The following is a 5,043-nucleotide window of genomic DNA, read 5'->3' on the forward strand; positions in this document are numbered from 1 at the left end:
GTTGGTAAGAACTTCCCAGCCTCTTCTTCGGATCTCATGGCGGATCTCCGGATATTCACTCTTTTTGAGTGAAAAGGGGACCTCGGAGATCACCTTCTTCAAGGCCACAACTTCATAGAAGTGGTCTTGATGCACCCTTGAGAGGAATCTATCCATCTCCCATGACTCGGAGGTGGAAGCTTTTGCCTTCCCTTTCCTCTTTTTAGAGATTTCTCCGGCCTTGGATGCCATAAATGGTTATGGAAAAACGAAAAAGCAATGCTTTTACCACACCAAACTTAAAATGTTTGCTCGTCCTCGAGCAAAAGAAGAAAGAAGAGAGTAGAAGAAGAAGAAATGAGGAAGAGGGGGAAGGTGGTGTGTTCGGCCAAGAGGGAAGAAGGGGTGTTTAGGTAGTGTGAAAATGAGAGTGGAAGAAGGGTATTTATAGAAGAGAGGGGGGTAAAGGTTCGGCCATTATGGGTGGGTTTGGGAGGGAAAGTGGTTTGAATTTGAAGGTGAGGTTGGTGGTTTTATGAAGGATGGATGTGAGTGGTGAAGAGAAAGATGGATTTGATAGGTGAGGGGTTTTTGGGAAGAGGTGTGAGGTGATTGGTGAATGGGGAAGAAGAGAGAGTGATGGTAGGGTCCTGTGGGTCCACAGATCCTGTAGTGTCAAGGAAAAGTCATCCCTGCACCAAATGTGGCTCAAATCACGTTTTGAGCCATTTCTGGCGTTAAACACCGGGCTGGTGCCCATTCCTGGCGTTTAACGCCAGGTTCTTGCCCTTTACTGGCGTTTAACGCCAGTCTGGTGCCCCTTTCTGGCGTTAAACGCCCAGAATGGTGCCAGACTGGGCGTTAACGCCCAACAGCTAACATTACTGGCGTTTGAACGCCAGTTTCTTCTCCTCCAGGGTGTGCTGTTTTTCTTCCTATTTTTCATTCTGTTTTTGCTTTTTCATTGTTTTTGTGACTTCTTATGATCATCAACCTACAAAAAGATAAAATAACAAAAGAAAATAGTTAACTATAAAACATTGGGTTGCCTCCCAACAAGCGCTTCTTTAATGTCATTAGCTTGACAGAGGACTCTCATGGATCCTCAGAATGCTCAAACCGTGTTGGAACCTCCCAACACCAAACTTAGAGTTTGAATGTGGGGGTTCAACACCAAACTTAGAGTTTGGTTGTGGCCTCCCAACACCAACTTAGAGTTTGACTGTGGGGGCTCTGCTTGGCTCTGTTTTGAGGAGCTCTTCATGCTTCCTCTCCATGATGATAGAGGGATGTCCTTGGGCTTTAAAGACCAAGGATTCTTCATTCACTTGAATGATCAACTCTCCTCTATCATCAATCACAGCCTTTGCTGTGGCTAGGAAGGGTCTGCCAAGGATGATGGATTCATCCATGCACTTCCCAGTCTCTAGGACTATGAAGTCAGTAGGGATGTAATGGTCTTCAATCTTCACCAAACATTCTCTACAAGTCCATGAGCTTGTTTTCTTGAGTTGTCTGCCATCTCTAATGAGATTCTTGCAGCTTGCACCTCTAAGATCCCTAATTTCTCCATTACAGAGAGGGGCATGAGGTTTACACTTGACCCTAAGTCACACAAGGCTTTCTTGAAGGTCATGGTGCCTATGGTACAAGGTATAGAAAACTTCCCAGGATCCTGCCTCTTTTGAGGCAGTTTCTGCCTAGACAAGTCATCCATTCTTTGGTGAGCAAGGGAGGTTCATCCTCCCAAGTCTCATTTCCAAATAACTTGTCATTTAGTTTCATGATTGCTCCAAGGTATTTAGCAACTTGCTCTTCAGTGACATACTCATCCTCTTCAGAGGAAGAATACTCATCAGAGCTCATGAATGGCAGAAGTAAGTCCAATGGAATCTCTATGGTCTCATTTTGAGCCTCAGATTCCCATTGGAACTCAGAGGAGATTGGTACACGCCCACTGAGGTCTTCCTCAGTGGCGTCCTCCTCCTCTCTTTCCTCTCCACATTCGGCCATGGTTATGGCTTTGCACTCTCCTTTTGGATTTTCTTCTGTAATACTTGGGAGAGTACTAGGAGGGAGTTCAGTAATTTTCTTGCTCAGCTGACCCACTTGTCCTTCCAAATTTCTGATGGAGGACCTTGTTTCATTCATGAAACTTTGAGTGGTCTTTATTAGATCAGAGACCATTGTTGCTAAGTCAGAAGTATTCTGCTTAGAACTCTCTGTCTGTTGCTGAGAAGATGATGGAAAAGGCTTGCCATTGCTAAACCTGTTTCTTCCACCATTATTGTTATTGAAACCTTGTTGAGGTCTCTCTTGATTCTTCCATGAGAGATTTGGGTGATTTCTCCATGAAGAATTGTAGGTATTTCCATAGGGTTCTCCTAGGAAATTCACCTCTTCCATGGAAGGGTTCTCAGGATCATAAGCTTCTTCTTCAGATGAAGCATCCTTACTACTGTTTGGTGCATTTTGCATTCCAGACAGACTTTGAGAAATCAAATTGACTTGTTGAGTCAATATCTTATTCTGAGTCAGTATGGCATTCAGAGCATCAATCTCAAGAACTCCTTTCTTCTGACTAGTCCCATTATTCACAGGATTCCTTTCAGAAGTGTACATGAATTGGTTATTTGCAACCATTTCAATCAGCTCTTGAGCTTCTGCAGGCGTCTTCTTCAGATGAAGAGATCCTCCAGCAGAGCTATCCAAAGACATCTTGGATAGTTCAGAGACCATCATAGAAATACCTATGATGCTCCATTCAGAAAGCATGTCTGAAGGACATTTTCTGATTAATTGCTTGTATCTTTCCCAAGCTTCATAGAGGGATTCTCCATCCTTCTGTCTGAAGGTTTGGACTTCCACTCTAAGCTTACTCCATCTTTGTGGTGGAAAGAACTTTGCCAATAAGGCATTGACTAGCTTTTTCCAAGAGTCCAAGCTTTCTTTAGGTTGAGAATCCAACCATATTCTAGCTCTGTCTCTTACAGCAAAAGGGAATAGCATCAGTCTGTAGACCTCAGGGTTAACCCCATTAGTCTTGACTGTGTCACAGATTTGCAAGAATTCAGCTAAAAACTGATGAGGATCTTCCATTGGAAGTCCATGGAACTTGCAATTCTGTTGCATTAGAGAACTAATTGAGGCTTAAGCTCAAAGTTGTTTGCTCCAATGGCAGGATAGAGATGCTTCTCCCATAAAAATCAGGAGTAGGTGCAGTAAAGTCACCCAGCACCTTCCTTGCATTGTTGGCATTGTTGTTGTTTTCGGCTGCCATGGGTTCTTCTTCCTTGAAGAATTCGGTCAGGTCCTCTAAAGAGAGTTGTGCTTTGGCTTCTCTTAGCTTTCTCTTCAAGGTCCTTTCGGGTTCAGGGTCAGCTTCAACAAGAATGCCTTTGTCTCTGCTCCTGCTCATATGAAAGAGAAGAGAACAAGAAAATATGGAATCCTCTATGTCACAGTGTAGAGATTCCTTGAAATGTCAGAGGAAAAGAGAAATAGAAAGAAGAAGGGGAAGAAGAATTCGAACTTTAATTAGATAAGGTTCGAATTGTGCATTTAGAAGGAGTGGTACTCCATAAATAGAAGGATGTGAGAAGGAGGGAAGAAGATTTTCGAAAATTCAATTAAAAGATTTTGAAAACATTTTGAAAATTTGATTGATAATTTTCGAAAATTGAAAGTGGAAGAGAAATCAAGTGATTTTTGAAAAAGATTTTGAAATTAGAAGTCAAAAAGATTTGATTGAAAACTATTTTGAAAAAGATGAGGTTAAAAAGATTTGATTGAAAAGTTATGGTTTTAAAAAAGATGTGATTGAGAAGATATGATTTGAAAACAATTTTAGAAGATATGATTTGAAAACAATTTGAAAAAGATATGATTTTGAAAATTAATGACTTGCCTAACAAGAATAGATATGATTCAAACATTAAACCTTTCTCAACAGAAAAGGCATCAAATTTGAGATGTTCAATCAAATCATTAATTGTTAGTAAGTATCTTTGAAAAAGGAAAGAAATTGATTTTGAAAACATTTGATTGAAAAGATATGATTTGAAAAAGATTTGATTTAGAAAACTTGAAAAAAATTGATTTGAAAACAAAATCTTCCCCCTAGCACCATCCTGGCGTTAAACGCCCAGAATGGTATACATTCTGGCGTTTAACGCCCAAAATGCTACCTTTTTGGGCGTTAAACGCCCAACCAGGTGCCCTGGCTGGCGTTTAAACGCCAGTCTGCCTTCTTCACTGGGCATTTTTGAATGCTCAGCTTTTTCTGTATAATTCCTCTGCAGTGTGTTCTGAATCTTCAATCCCTTATATCATTGACTTGAAAAGACACAAATTAAAAATATTTTTGGATTTTTAATAATCAAAATGCAACAAGAATCAAATAACAATGCATGCAAGACACCAAACTTAGCAGTTTGTGTACTACTGACACTAATGAACTGAAATGCATATGAGACACACAAAATACTCAAGTCAATAGAATTCAAAGATCAAAACAGAAATATATGCATGGATTCGAAAATGTAACAAAAACATGCATTTGACACCAAACTTAAGATGAGACTCTAGACTCAAACAAGAAATATTTTTGGATTTTATGGTTTTTGAATTTTTTTTTTTTCGAAAATTAAGTGGAAAAAGGTATCAAAATTCTTAATGAGAATTCCAGGAATCAGTGCAATGCTAGTCTAAGACTCCGGTCCAGGAATTAGACATGGCTTCACAGCCAGCCAAGCTTCCAAAGAAGCTTCGGTCCAAAACACTAGACATGACCAAAGGTCAGCCAAGCCTTAGCAAATCACTGCTCAAAAGCAAGATTGATACGAAATCAACAAGCTCTTGTGGTGATAAGTTGAAATCTCGGTCCAATCAGATTAGACATGGCTTCTCAGCCAGCCAGATTTCAACAAATCATCATGAAACTCTAGAATTCATCTTCAAGAATTTCGAAAAAAAAGTACCTAATCTAAGCAACAAGATGAACCGTCAGTTGTCCAGCCTGAACAATCCCGGGCAATAACACCAAAAATTTGATGTTGTTGCCGG

General features: G+C 40.3%; 1 non-coding gene across 1 annotated transcript; it reads left to right on the forward strand.

Annotated features, from left to right (window-relative positions):
• The first annotated feature begins 2,748 nt into the window (after positions 1-2,748).
• Positions 2,749-2,856, forward strand: LOC130937282 (small nucleolar RNA R71). Its single transcript, XR_009068505.1, has one exon. It is a non-coding gene; the product is annotated as a small nucleolar RNA R71 (small nucleolar RNA).
• Positions 2,857-5,043: the final 2,187 nt, after the last annotated feature.

Source organism: Arachis stenosperma, chromosome 6, assembly GCF_014773155.1.
Source record: "Arachis stenosperma cultivar V10309 chromosome 6, arast.V10309.gnm1.PFL2, whole genome shotgun sequence".
NCBI lineage: Eukaryota > Viridiplantae > Streptophyta > Magnoliopsida > Fabales > Fabaceae > Arachis > Arachis stenosperma.